Raw genomic sequence first — 15315 nt, forward strand, 5'->3', positions numbered from 1 at the left:
ACATTATCCTATTTTGACTTCCAATTGATATACAATTCCCTATATCATGAGTGCACTACTCAAAAGAACATCATACCTGTAAGACTGGAAGTATATCAATGAAACCCTCAGGAACTGTAGACGACCTTCGACCCAGAACCAGTACCTGCAAGAGTTATAACATGCATGTAAACTTCATGTTCGCCCCCACCAACCTCCAGCACACAAAAAAACCTTCAAAGGTAAAATAGGTGAGGTTAGGCCATACATATGTAGAGTTCAGCACTATGGCACAACACCATATACCTGCAAGGGTGCGATCCCTGGCAGGAAAAAACCGAAGATGTCTGACCTCTGTTGATTGTGGTCTGTTGATTGTAGTCTGTTGATTGTAGTCACCTTCAATAGTAGATTATATGAGGTTATTACATACATATGACATACAAATCCCTATATGTAGAGTTTAGCACTATGGCATAACACATTATACCTGCAAGGGTGCGATCCCTGGCAGGAAAAAACTGAAGATGTCTGTCCTCTGTTGATTGTAGTCACCTTCAATAGTAGATTATATGAGGTTATTACATACATATGACATACAAATCCCTATACCTCTGTACTTACCTTGCCTCCAATATTGAACTTCTAGACAACACTAGGGTTTCAGCAAATTCATATCCCTCAGCACATCACTGCAAGACTAGAATTTATAAGGTTAGCACATAGATATAACAAACAGGACCCACTATGTCTGTACTTACCTTTGCAATCATACCTCTAATAGTGGAAATCTGGCTTGACAACCATCATGGATTAAGAACGTCATTATACCTAAGCACAGACAGAAGGAAGGCAGAGGCCCAAAAAAAGTACCCACAACATTGGTATACAATCACCCTCACTACACACCCAAGGCAAAAAGTTTACACCAATAAGCCCCACCATCAGACTACTTATCCTATCCTATTGTTCCGATTTAACAAAACCAAAAAATGAAGCTATGCATATACCTGTAAATGTGAATATCCTCTTATGTATGATACCTGCAAAAGAAAATGGTACTCAATGCCTTTATAAAACTATAAACCATGAGCACACTGTTATTTTTTTAAAAAATCTTTATTCATTTTCAATGACACATCATGTGTACAAGAATCAAAACATTAAAATGAAATACATCACATGTCAATCTGTCTATATTATCACATAATAGATATAAGTACCTCCCTTCCCACCCCACTTCCCCACTCTTTTCCCAATATGAATGATAATAGTATAATAACGACCCCCCTCACAACTATAAGACGGTGTATCTTTAAATAGAAAATAGTGTCTATTCATTACAGTAAGATGTTAATGGCTCCCAAATTTTATTAAAATTATTACAACTTCCCTTTTTTATTGTTACTGTTCTTTCCATTTTGATAATGTGACATAATGAATTGCACCCAAAACTATATACTTGAGTCTACTATGATCTTTCAAATTATTACTTATATGTTGAATGGTGACTCCAGTGCTTATATTTTACTTTTTTTTTTTCATGGACTTACCAAATAACATTGTATCATTAGATAATGCAACACTCAAATTAAACATATTCAGATACTAGTGTTGCTGGCATAAGAGTTTTTACCTCATGCCAACATGTTTCTTTACATCTTTATTACTTTTCAATTCTATAACTCCATCCAATTATGCTTCCAATTAATATCAATCATCACATGATACTTAATCTTAATACTATAACTCAGCCTTCTCGCTCTTTTACCATGCGGGAAAACTAAGCGCAAGACGCGTGCAAGAATGACTATCGATGCGCGCATGCACGATGAGCATTCCATGATATATAAACATACCCATATAAATATGAACATACCCAATATAAACAATTCATAGTGAATTTGGCTGATTTTTAAACTTATACCCTCGCTTTTGTTGCGATTGTGTAGCACGCATCTGGTATCGCTTGCAAAGGCAGCAACATAGCAAAAACGGTAGCAGAACGAGACTTGGGGGTAATCGTCAGTGAGGACATGAAGTCTGCCAATCAAGTGGAGCAGGCTTCGTCCAAGGCAAGACAAATCATGGGCTGCATACGAAGGGGTTTCGTCAGTCGTAAGGCGGAAGTCATTATGCCATTGTATAGATCCATGGTGAGGCCCCATCTGGAATACTGTGTGCAATTCTGGAGGCCGCATTATCGCAAGGATGTGCTGAGACTGGAGTCGGTGCAAAGAATGGCCACCCGGATGGTCTCGGGACTCAAGGATCTACCATACGAAAAACGGCTTGACAAATTACAGCTATACTCGCTCGAGGAGCGCAGAGAGAGGGGGGACATGATCGAGACGTTCAAGTATCTTACGGGCCGCATCGAGGCGGAGGAAGATATCTTCTTTTTCAAGGGTCCCACGACAACAAGAGGGCATCCGTTGAAAATCAGGGGCGGGAAACTACGAGGTGACACCAGGAAATTCTTTTTCACTGAAAGAGTGGTTGATCGCTGGAATAGTCTTCCACTACAGGTGATTGAGGCCAGCAGCGTGCCTGATTTTAAGGCCAAATGGGATCGGCACATGGGATCTATACACAGGGCAAAGGTAGGGGAGGGACATTAAGGTGGGCAGACTAGATGGGCCGTGGGCCCTTATCTGCCGTCTATTTCTATGTTTCATTTACAAACATGGTCGGCGCGCGCGTGCGAACCGGAAATGTAAATATCAACATACCCTATATAAACTTCATAATCAATTGTGCTGAGTTTTATGATCATACACTCGCTTTTCTTGCGTGTGAACCGGAAATATAAATATCAACATACCCAATATAAACAGTTCATAGTCAGTTCATAGACAATTGCGCGCACGCAAGACACAACGCTGAGTTTTATGATCATACCCTCCCTTGTGCATGAACCGGAAATATAAACATACCTGTAAATGAAGAAATGTGGACGTTCGCTTTCACCAGAGGTGATAAAAATCCTCGTAAGATAAATATTCGTTATAGATCAAGTACTAGCAAAACCAGATCTTTACCTATAACGGACACGGTCAGGCAGCGAAAGGAAGGCGGGCTGTTCGGAGGACATATATAATGTGGAAACGTAACCATAGTAACGAAAATGCATTCACGTGACTTATATTTAAATGCTGTTCGGAGAATATATATAATGAGATAACGTAACCATAGTAACGAAAATGCATTCACGTGACTTATATTGAAAACGCAAAGAGTCAAGGGAATCATACTGAACACGCGTTGACGTGATCACGTGTAACATGATGTGTTAATGTGCTGTACGTGCGCATGTCCTTCGATCGGCAAGCGGCCTCTAGTGGCACGCTGAATTGTCATTGCGCTCAGTTATCTTGCGCTAAATTGTCTCGCGCTGAGTTGTCGCTGCGCTCAATTGTCTTGCGCGGAGATATAGTTGCGCGCAATTGTCTGTGAGCGCCATTGTCTTAGCGCTGAGTTGTCTGCGCGATTTTGTCCGCACGCGATTGTCTTGCGTGCTTTTGACCTGTCACCAAGAACTACATTGGTTATAGGAAAGAAGACATGTAAGGGAAAGTACAAAAGGGAATAAGGGAAAATAAATATAGCCTCTTTATATCCAAACTTAAGGCATTTATCTATTAAGAAAACATAAGATAAAGAAAGAGGAGTTGCACAGTTTTACATTACATTAGTGATTTCTATTCCGCCATTACCTTGCGGTTCAAGGCGGATTACATTCAAACTAAAAACAAGAATTACATTCAAAATTTGAAAGAATAGTTTTACTCTTCGAATGCATCTTTATATAGGAAAGTTTTTAGGGAACTCTTGAATTTGTTTAGAGATAGCATGCTTCTGAGAAAAGAGGGCATAGAGTTCTATAACTGAGGGGCATACACTGTGAATATTTAATTGCATCGTATTAATTATTTTTAGGGAAGGCACTGTGAGTAGGTTTTGCATTGAAAGCAGTGCATGCACATGGATCTCTTGCATATTCATTAGGGAAATCCTGAAAACCCGACTGGATTGCGGCCTTCAAGGAGGGACTTTGAGACCCCTGTTGTATAGGGAGCTAATGTGCGTTAAGTATTTTTATGGATGTGTTTTAGATTAGCTGTAATCGTCTTATTTGTTTCTACATGATGTTTTTATATATATTTATCTGAAACTTGGTCTTATTCATTAGTACCTTTTCCAGTTAAACAGCCAGTTACTTCTATCCTGAACTCTGTCTGTCATAAGCCCGGCACCAGTACCAGCCTTGTGCCAAGTAATAACATCTAGAACACTCCAGTTAAGGTTGTCAGGGCTGATTAGTGTAGATCTGACATACACAACACAAACCCCTATACTGAGCCTAGGAATAGCACTGCTGCTGATAGAATGCCAGAATCCACTACTAAACACAGCCAGGGAAAACAGAGCATGGCCTCTTTAAGTACTTCCCTTTTAAAGTTGCTGGCTAAGTAGGTGGAGAGGAATGCAGACCAGAGCAGCAGCACTCCCCCTCGCAGAGCTGGGCAGTGCAGAGCAGCACACAATGATCTTGAAACCTGGAAGCCACAGTGGGAGAGAAGCAGCCTAGGGAAACAGACACACAAGGTGAGGCTCCTGTTCCACTACAGCCTGAGAATGTGGAGATGGATGATCCTGAGGAGGATTTACAAATAGCTCAGGATAGTTCTTTAGAGAAGTAGTCCCCAACCTTTTTGATACCAAGGACCGCTTTTATAGAAGCAAATTTTTCCAGGGACCGGTAAAGCGGGGGGGGGGGGGGGGGGGGGGTGTGAGTAGGATTTGGGATGGGTGGCCAATGTTAAGCCGATTTTTTAAAAAGTTCTCCAGGGGAGATCTGGGAAATTACAGACTAGTAAGCCTCACTTCAATGCCGGGCATAATGGTAGAAATGATTATTAAAAAATAAAATTGTGGAACATGTAGACAAACATGATTTAATGAGACGGAGTCAGTATGGGTTCAGCCGAGGGAGATCTTGCCTCACCTATTTGCTTGACGTTTTTGAAGGTGTGAATAAACATGTGAATAAAGGGGAGCCGGTTGATTTAGTGTATCTAGATTTTCAGAAAGCGTTTGATGAAGTTCCTCACGAGAGGTTCCTGAGAAAATTAAAGTGTCATGGGATAGGTGGCAAAGTTCAGTTGTGGATTAGGAATTGGTTATCGGATAGAAAACCGAGAGTAGGGTTAAATGGTCATTTTTCTCAATGGAGGAGAGTAAACAGTGGAGTGCCTCAGGGGTCTGGACTGGGACCAGTGCTATTTAATTTATTTATAAATGATCTGGAAATTGGAATGACGAGTGAGGTGATTAAATTTGCAGATGACACTAAACTGTTCAAAGTTGTTAAAACGCATGCGGTTTGTGAAAAATTGCAATCGGACCTCAGGAAATTGGAAGACTGGGCGTCCAAATGGCAAATGAAATTTAATGTGGACAAATGCAAAGTGATGCACATTGGGAAGAATAACCTGAATTACAGTTACCAGATGCTAGGGTCCACTTTGGGGATTAGCACCCAATAAAAGGATCTGGGTGTCATTGTAGACAATACGATGAAACCTTCCGCCCAATGTGCGGTGGCCAAAAGAGCAAACAGGATGCTAGGAATTATTAAAAAAGGGATGGTTAACAAGACTAAGAATGTTATAATGCCCCTGTATTGCTCCATAGTGCGATCTCATCTGGAGTATTGCGTTCAGTTCTGGTCTCCTTATCTTAAGAAAGATATAATGGTGCTAGAAAAGGTTCAAAGAAGAGTGACCAAGATATTAAAGGGGATGGAATTCCTCTCGTATGAGGAAAGACTAAAACGGTTAGGGCTCTTCAGCTTGGAAAAGAGATGGCTGAGGGGAGATATGATTGAAATCTACAAAATCCTGAGTGGAGTAGAACGGGTACAAGTGGATTGATTTTTTTTTTTTTTTCTCCATCAAAAATTACAAAGACTAGGGGACACTTGATGAAATTACAGGGAAATACTTTTAAAATCAATAGGAGGAATTTTTTTTTCACTCAGAGAATAGTTAAGCTTTGGAATGCGATGTCAGAGGATGTGGTAAGAGCGGATAGTGTAGCTGGTTTTAAGAAAGGTTTGGACAAGTTCCTGGAGGAAAAGTCCACAGTCTGTTATTGAGAAAGACAAGAGGGAAGCCACTGCTTGACCTGGATCGGAAGCTTGGAATATTGCTACTCCTTGGGTTTTGACCTGGATTGACCACTATGAGAACGGGCTACTGGGCTGGATGGACCATTGGTCTGACCCAGCAAGGCTATTCTTATGTTCTCATAGGACAGTTTTAAACACAATATACATTATATTTCTATTATTATTAAGTTATAATATTGTAATAGAAATTATGCAACATACCATAATGCAGAATCAGTGGGAGCCCTGAGCTTGCAGAACCCCGATGATCCCACCAACCCATCCCCCTGTGCAGCATCTTTCCATCTCTCCCTCCCATCCACCACGTACAGCAGAACCTGATGACTCCACCAACCCTTCCCCCTGTGCAGCACCTTTCCAACTCTCCCTCCCATCCCCCATGTGCAGCAGAACCCCAATGACTCCGACAACCCATCCCCCTGTGCAGCATCTTTCCATCTCTCACTCCCATCCCATCCTGCACAGCAGAACCACACTGACCCTCCCACCACGAGGCTGACATACCTCCAACTTAAACAGCAGCAGCAGCACTGAACAGGTTCCTTCGCTGCCTTCCCTGCCGGGGCCTTTCCTGTGCCGCCACGCCACTGATGATGTCATCAGTGATGTGGCAGCAGAAGGAAAGCCCCATCGGGGAAGGCAGCAAAGCAGCTTGTTCAGTGCTGCTGCCGCCGCCGCTGTTTGGAAGGGAGGTATGTTGGCCTCGCAGTGGGAGGGTCGACGGGGTTCTGCTGTGCGGGTTGAAAAGGAGGGATGGAAAGATGTTGCACAAGGGGATATCGCATGGCCCGGCTGTCAGACTGTGGGCCGCAGACTGGGGGTTGTGGACTCCTGCTTTAAAGCCCATGGAAGTTTTGGACTCACCTGAACCAGTACAAGAAGAGACAATGGAAGTAAGTTGATTCTCTGATATTTCCAGAACTGTTTGAGAATTGCTAAAGTCCAAGTGTTTTTTTTATTATTGTTGTTGTTTGAAGCTGTGATTTCTTTTTGAGACATGGACTATGAACAATTGTCAAGCCAGGGAAGCTGTCTGGTAGAATTTGGCTCATGGTCACTGCAGTTTATTGAATGAAGTAATTTATGTTACTGTTGATCCCTCTGAAAGAATAATGGGCTGGGCTGGGCTGTGCACAAGATTGCTGCCATCAGGGATAGAGAGAACTGAACTGAGTTAGCACAAGTAGAAAGCTGAAATGTTTTCTGTTTTTGTTTGGAGCTTTGTTTTTTTTGTGTGTGTATGTGTGGTTTTTTTTAGCTGTTCATAACACCCAGGATATTTAAGGGAATTAGGGGAGGATTTGCCCCGTCATCTTTTGGAGTGGGATGTGGGATGCATTTTTGAATAAAGTGCTTATTTTGGCAAATCCGCTGATTCTCCCTCCTGCAGCTTTGAAGAGCTGAGATTCAACTGTGCAATAGTTTTGGGCACGGTTAGAGAAAAGGTCAGGTAAATAATTTTTTGAAATGTTTTGTTTGTGCCTTTGAACTGTTTGAGAGACATTGATTTTGGCTGGAATTCTCACATGGGAGAAGAGTTTAAACCTCACCAGCATCCTATATAATAAAACGCTAGCCACGCAGGAGTGCGCATACGCGCTTATACATCACCAGCCACCGATCGCTTCCACAAGCCGGGACCGCAGCCAGCCACCGATCTTCATTCCTCCAGCGGGGGAGGGGGGGTCTCGGAGGAGAGGGATCACGGTCACTCAGCACCCCCACTGAGGAGCCCAGAAACTTTCCGCCCGGCTCTTAAACTGACCCCGCTGCCCGGGACCCGAGTCCTTTGCTGCCCCCCCCTTCCCTTCCCGCGGGCCCGACTACAAACCTGGCGATTCAAGCAGCGTATGCAGCAGTCTTCACACGCTGCTTTGGGCCCTTCTACTGCCCTGATTTGCTCTGCCGCGTCTCTGATAATGTCATCAGGGACGTGCCAGAGTAAATCAGGGCAGTAGAAGGACCCGAAGCAGCGTGTGGAGACTGCTGCACACACTGCTGGAATCACCAGGTTTGTAGTCGGGACCGTGGGAAGGGAAAGGGGGGTGGAGGAAACGCTAATGCTACTGCACAGGGAACTGGTGTGGGGGGAGGGAAATGGAGGGGGAGGGAATGCTGCTTTGGACAGACAGACAAAGGGAGGAAGGGAGACAGAAAGAAAAGAAGAAAGACAGGGGCAGGTGCACAGGGAACTGGTGTGGGGGGAGGGAATGCTGCTTTGGACAGACAGAGGGAGGAAGGGAGACAGAAAGAAGAAAGACACAGGGGCAGCGAGATACTTAGAAAGACAGATAGACAAAGGGGGTCAGGGATAGAGACAGACAGAAAGAAAGACAAGCGGGCTGCTGCTGCATAAGGAGAGCAGTGAAGGGGTGGTGGTGGACACAGGGGAGATAAAAGGAAGGGAGAATGGACAGGGGGAGCAGGCAAGGGGTGGTGATGGACAGCCAAGGAAAAAGAAATACAGAAAGAAAGTAAGCGGCTAAGGAGAGAGAGAGAAAGAAATAAAGACAGACACACACACATATATTCTAGCACCCGTTAATGTAATAGGCTATAAGACTAGTTGGAAATAATCTCTAAAGACAGCAAGTGAAGCCCAGAGGCCCTGCTAGGCCAGGGTATTGAACTTTTGGGGATCTTTCTGAACTTTTTTGTTTTGGCCAGTTTTTGCTTTGCCTTGATTAATTACAGTATCTAACAAATGTGACTTTGTGGAATACTTTACTTGTTTGATACTGACTGCATTAAGTTTGGTAAGCCCACCAGGACAAGGGCTTCTTCCTTCTTGAAGCACACCGGGGCCAGTTTGAAGTGGTGTGTGCCAATCCCTACCTCTGGCTAAGGGATGGCTAGGCTACAACTTTGACAGGGGCAGGACGTAGCAGAAAGAACGTGCCACTGTTGACCAAGGGCAGCTGCAGGGATCGCTATAACACCAGCGAGCCTGCAGGCTGCCCTATTAGCCTTAAGGAGGTAAGAGCAGGGAAGCTGGGGGAGGCAAGAGCGGGCAAGCTGGGGGAGGCCTTTCTGACTGACCCTCCCCTCTCAAGCAGGAGCAGCAGCGGACGGCCAGCAAGAGGCAGTGCTGCAGCTCCTGCTTTAGGAAGGCACTGGGGAAGGGTCGGCCATTGAATCGGGAGGCTGATTTTTTTTTTTTAAATTGAATCAATTCGAATCGATTCACCTGATTCGAATCAGTGAATTGATTCGAATCGTGAATCGGACAGCACTACTCCTCACTGAAAGCAGGATTGTTTATGAAGGAAATAGGCCAGATTTTAGTTATCCCTATTGTAAAAAATTCTAAGGAGCCTATTACCTGTAATTCTAATTTTAGACCGGTAGCCACTCTTCCACTGTTCACAAAGCTTATGTAAGAATTAATAAATGTTGAACTAACAAATTATTTAGATAAATTTGATATTCTCCACAGTTTCCAATCAGGATTTCATTCATGATTCAGCACAGAAACAGTATTAGCCTCATTGATTGACCATCTTCATGGCCTATTTAGTTTGGGATCTAGTGCACTGATTCTTCAGCTAGATTTGAATAGCGCTTTTGACTTGGTAGACCATGAGATATTATTAAATTGTCTGGACTCAATTGGGATCTCAGGATATGTGTTAAATTGGTTTCAGGGTTTTTTAAAAAATAGATCATACCAAGTATTCAGTGCTGATGAATATTCATCTTCGTGGGAAACTTATTACATAGCTTATAGATTAAATTTTATATTTATGCTGACGATATAACAGTACTCATTCCTTTAACATCATTCACGACCGAAGTAAAAAACAAATTTTACTTGTTCTGATACAAATAGAACAATGGGCTACTAAATTTAAATTAAAGTTTAACCCAGAAAAAACAAAGCTTTTCCTTGCTTCTCCCAATGATAAAATTGTTGAAAATGAACTTCATTTAAATGGTCAAAACTATGTTATTGCTACTACGATAAAAATATTAGGTGTTACGCTGAATCGCTCGCTATCTTTTAATTACCATACTGATTTACTGATTAAAAAAATGCTTTGCAGTACTGTGGAAGCTTCGTATTATCAAAAAATATTTTGATTTAACATCTTTTAAAATGTTGGTTCAGTCATCAGTTCTGTCCACTTTGGATTATTGTAATACTATTTATCTAGGTTCTCATAAAATAACTCTTAGGGGTCCTTTTATCAAGGCGCGGTAAGGGTTTAACACATGGAATACCGCACGTTAAACCGCCTGCCGCGCTAGTCGCTAACGCCTCCATTGACGAGGCGTTAGTATTTTGGCTTGCCGCGGGGGTTAGCGCGTAATGAAATGTCCGACGCGCTAACCTCCGTAGTGCACCTTGATAAAAGGAGCCCTTAGTAGACTTAGAATGATACAGAATACAGGTATTCGCCTGATTTTTGGCCTTAAAAAATATGATCATGTTAGCCCTTACTACCAAAAGCTCCATTGGTTACCATTTGAGGCTAGAGTTTTGTTTAAATTTGGTTGTATTTGTTTTAAAGCTTTATTTAGATTGATTCTAACTTACCTCTCTTCTTACTTTGAATTTCATAATCCAAAAAAGAACACGCGAAGAATCAGTTGGTTTATGTTCCCATCAGTAAAAGCATGTCGCAGCAAGAGATTCTTGGGAAAAACTCTTGCATTTCAGGCTAGTGTAATGAATTCATGTTGGGATGCTCTAATCCCCTAAGCCCAGTCTTACTATTTATTTCGAAGAATTCTTAAAACTTATTTATTTGAGAAATATTTGTCTTAATTGTAATTGTATCCTCCAAGAAACACTTTGATGCTTATGCTTGTAATTCATTGTTCATTTTTATTTGCTGTGAACCGCCTTGAACTGAAGGTTTGGCGGTATTTAAGAATAAATTATTATTATTATTCTTTGTGAATCAATCAGTCCCACAGAAGGCGAGTCCAAAACCTAGGGTTCCACTCTGTAATATTATTGTTTGATAAAAACATAAGAATAGCCTTACTGGGTCAGACCAGTGGTCCATCTAGCCCAGTATCTCATCTTCATGGTTACCAATCCAAGTCACTACTATCTGGCAAAAGCCTAAGTAGTAGCAACATTCCATTCTACCGATCCAGGGTAAGCAGTACCCCATGTTTCTCTCAATAGCAGACTATGGACTTTTCCTCCAGGAACTTGTCCAAACCTTTTTTAAAACCAGCTACATTAACCGCTCTTACCACATCCTCCGGCAATGTGTTCCAAAGCTTAAATATGCTCTGAGTGAAAAAATATTTCCTCCTATTGGTTCTAAAATATTTCCCTGTAACTTTGAGTGTGCCCTAGTCTTTGTAATTTTTGATGGATTAAAAAATCGATTCACTTTTACCCGTTCTACACCACTCAGGATTTTGTAGTCTTTAATCATATCTCCCCTCAGCCATCTCTTTTTCCAAGCTGAAGAGACCTAACCTCTTTAGTCTTTCCTCATACAAGAGGAGAATATTCCCATTGTTATCCCAGGACAAGCAGGCAGCATATTCTCTACATGTGGGTGACGTCATCCAAGGAGCCCTGTCGCGGACAGCTTTTCAAGCAAACTTGATTGAAGATCTCAAAGTTTGCTAGTGCTGCACCACGCATGCGTGTGCCTTCCCGCCCCACTAGAGGGCATGTCTCCTCAACGTGGTCCTCAGTTCTTAGTTTTCCGCGGAGCCATAAAGCCCTGTCTCTTCTCTGCGACTCTTAAGTGCCTTTCTTACACCGTGGCTTCTTTTATTTTTATTATTTTATCGGAATTCGCTGTGCCCCGCATCTTTTATTATTTTCCAACCGATCAAAAAAAAAAAAAAAAATTTTTTTATTCATTCGCGACTGGGGGACCCCGTTTTTTCCTTGGCCGCCTGGCCTCGCAGTGGCCGCGGCATTCCTTCCTGCCTTATGTCCCGGCCTCTTACCGGGTTTAAGAAGTGCACGCAGTGCGGTCGGGTGATCTCCATCACAGACCTGCACCGTTGGTGTATCCTTTGCCTCAGTGTTGACCACCCTACAGACTCTTGCCCTCGCTGTGCCACCCTTCAGCTTCGGGCTCTTCGTCGATGGCGGGCCAAGATTATGGAACTCTTCAACATGGACCCGTCAGCGGATAAGACCTCGGTCCCGGTCTCGGCCTTGACCTCGGGTCTCGACATCAGCCTCGAAGACCTCAGTCCCGAGCAAGTCTCCCTCGGCTTTGAAGGCCTCGGCAGCTCTGGCTTCGAAAACCTTGACCTCGGGTAAGTCTCCTCTTCCTCCTTCAGGTTCAGCTCAGCTACCGAAGAAGCCGTCCTCGGAATCTCTGGCCAACTAGGCAGTGAGTGTAGTCCTGCCGGCCTTGACAAGACCTCCTCCTAAGCGTGCCTCCACATTATGGGAATACTCTACATTGAGGTCGCCCTCTTTGGAGTGCACTGCTGCACCAGTTTGTACAAATCCTTTGGTGTCGGTGCCTATGTTCGAGGATATGCTTAAGGCTATCTTAACCTCGCAGATCTCCTCTGCTTTGGCTCAGCTTGCCCTGGCCTCAACCCCGCTCATTGTTGACCAGCCGAGTGTCGCGCTGAGGGATCTCAAGGCAAGGCGCGTCGGTCTCGACGCTCGTCCTCGAGTGCCTCCTCGCTTACTCCCTCAAGGTGGACTTCTCCCGCCGCCCGACCTTGGTTGAAGCACCGTCCTAAACGTACTTCTTCGAGGCAGCGTTCCGCCAAACGGCCCAGGGATTCTCCCCTAAGGCGGGGTAGGTCGTCGGGTCCTCGCACTACGGAGTCCATCAAGCCCTCCGACCTCGTACTGTCTGACCCTCGTCTTCACCTTTCTCCCGTGTCATCTTGGTCTCCGCACCGAGGGGCTTCGAGGTCGAAGACACCAGCCTCTCTTCCGGGTCGGAAGGACGTTTCTTCCCGAGGCTCGCCGATGCGGGCTTCTCGGGCCTCTGTTCCTCGGACCCCTGGGTCCTCGCCTTCCAGGCTCTATAAGCGCAGGCTGTCGTCGACTCCCCCTCGTTCTCTCAGCGGAGCCTTCTCGACATCCATGCTTGTGGACACTGACCTGCCAGCGCAGTACTCGAGGGAGGCTTCCCCCTCATTCTCTGCTGCCCCGAAGTCCCGCTCAGCTTCGCCCCTTGAGGGGCATTCTGCGGGCAAGCCGTCCTCCTTCACCAGGTTCATGATGGACATGGGCAAGGTGCTGCAACTGGACCTCCAATCCAGATCAAGGTATACCTGGGAATATTTGGAGGAGATGGATCTTCCTTACCCACCGAAGGAACCCCTTCTCTTCCCCTTGAACCCAGTTTTGCAGCAGACTTTGTTCTGGAATTTGGAGACGCCATACTCTATTCCGGCCATTCTGGCCAAGATGGAGTCCAGGTACTGGACGGTCCTCTGTAAGGAGTTTGAAAAGGCTCAGCTCTCCCATCAATCCTTGGTGGTGGAGTCTTCCTTGCAAAAGTCGAATCCCTCAAAGGTCTACGCGGCTGTCCCGCTGGGCCGGGAAGGCCAGACTGTGGACAAGTTTGGCAGGCGCCTGTACCAAAATTCGATGATGGCGAACAGAGTTCTGAACTACAATTTCACTTTTACATCATATCTGAAACAGTGCATCAAGTCCATGCCCTCTTTTCAGGAGGATTTGCTTGTTCATCGCCGGGTGGAATTTCGCCGGCTTCTGGATACGTTGTCACAGATTCGCCTTTATATGTTTCAGGTGACGTACGATGCCTTTGAACTCTCCTCGAGGGTCTCCGCCTTTGCGGTAGCCATGCGCCGCCTAGCCTGGCTCTGCATAGTTGACATGGATCTGCAGTATCGGCTGGCGAATCTCCCGTTTTGGGCAACAAACTCTTTGACGACTCCATCGAGGCTGCCACCAAACGCCTCTCCGAGCATGAGTGCTCCTTTGCCTCCTTTTGTCAGACCCAAGGCAAAGCCTGCTCCTCCTAAGTCGTACAAGTTGCCTCCCCGGCGTTATGCCCAGAAGTCCACGCCGGCTTTTTCCCGGCCACCTCCTCGGCGACTGCAGCAGCAATGGGCCCCTCAGAAACCTCAGACCCCTGCGGCGGCTAAGCCTGTGCCATCCTTTTGACTGTCCCTGTTGGAGTGGGCCGGCCCCCTCCATTCTTGAGCCTTCTCCCCTGCCTATAGGGGGCCGCCTCCAGGCATTTTATCACCGCTGGGAACTGATAACTACGGACAACTAGGTCCTCTCGGTCATCAGGGAGGGGTAATCCCTTCATTTCCGGATGCCGCCTCCAGACCTGCCCCCAAGAGAGTGTCCTTCCAACAGGGCGTTACTCCCCCTTCTTCTCCAGTATGCTCAGGCCCTCCTTCGCCTCCGGGCAGTGGAGGAGGTCCCTTTCTGTCAGCAGGGCACCAAATTCTATTCCCGGTACTTTCTGGTCCCCAAAAAGAATGCCTTTTACTGTTTTTCATCATGACAAGGTGGTCCTTCATACTCATCCTAAGTTCTTGCCCAAGGTGGTTTCGGATTTCCACCTCAACCAGTCCATTGTTCTTCCGGTGTTTTTTCCTAAGCCCCACTCTCATCCTGGAGAGGTGGCGCTTCACACTCTTGAATATAAGAGGGCGTTGGCTTTTTACCTCCAATGCACCCAATCTCATCGGTCGGCCCCTCAACTCTTCATATCTTTCGATCCAAATCGGTTAGGCCGTCCTATTTCCAAGCGCACCTTGTCCAACTGGTTAGCTGCTTGTATTTCCTTCTGCTATGCTCAGGCTGGTCTCCCGTTCAGGGTCAGGTCACGGGGCATAAAGTCCGAGCGATGGCGGCATCTGTCGCTTTCCTCAGGTCCACGTCTATTGAGGAGATCTGCAAGGCCGCCACTTGGTCCTCGGTTCATACATTTACCTCTCACTACTGTCTGGATACTTTTTCCAGACGCAATGGCTAGTTCAGCCAGTCGGTTTTGCATAATCTGTTCTCTTAACTTGCAAACTCTCCCACCGTCCCATCTTGGTTAGCTTGGAGGTCACCCACATGTAGAGAATATGCTGCCTGCTTGTCCTGGGATAAAGCACAGTTACTTACCGTAACAGGTGTTATCCAGGGACAGCAGGCAGATATTCTCGCAACCCTCCCTCCTTCCCGGGTTGGCTTCTTTGCTAGCTATCTGAACTGA

At 45.2% G+C, this 15315-nt stretch overlaps 2 protein-coding genes across 13 annotated transcripts in view; one reads left to right on the forward strand and one right to left on the reverse strand.

Annotated features, from left to right (window-relative positions):
* The window catches only part of DZIP1 (DAZ interacting zinc finger protein 1), a 585021-nt gene that overhangs the window by 47271 nt on the left and 522435 nt on the right, over positions 1-15315 (forward strand). The gene's annotated exons all lie outside the window — the stretch shown is intronic.
* The window catches only part of LOC117361931 (dnaJ homolog subfamily C member 3-like), a 150556-nt gene that overhangs the window by 8184 nt on the left and 127057 nt on the right, over positions 1-15315 (reverse strand). For 7 of the 9 annotated variants that reach the window (XR_004539752.1, XR_004539751.1, XR_004539755.1 and 4 more), the window contains 3 exons: positions 470-1022; positions 286-378; positions 77-145 (listed from right to left, as the gene is read on the reverse strand). The gene's annotated coding sequence lies outside the window, so the exon portion shown is untranslated. The remainder of the gene's footprint in view (positions 1-76; positions 146-285; positions 379-469; positions 1023-15315) is intronic. The other 2 variants (XR_004539753.1, XR_004539754.1) reach the window with 2 other exon arrangements.

This window comes from Geotrypetes seraphini, chromosome 6, assembly GCF_902459505.1.
Source record: "Geotrypetes seraphini chromosome 6, aGeoSer1.1, whole genome shotgun sequence".
In the NCBI taxonomy this organism is placed as follows: Eukaryota; Metazoa; Chordata; class Amphibia; order Gymnophiona; family Dermophiidae; genus Geotrypetes; species Geotrypetes seraphini.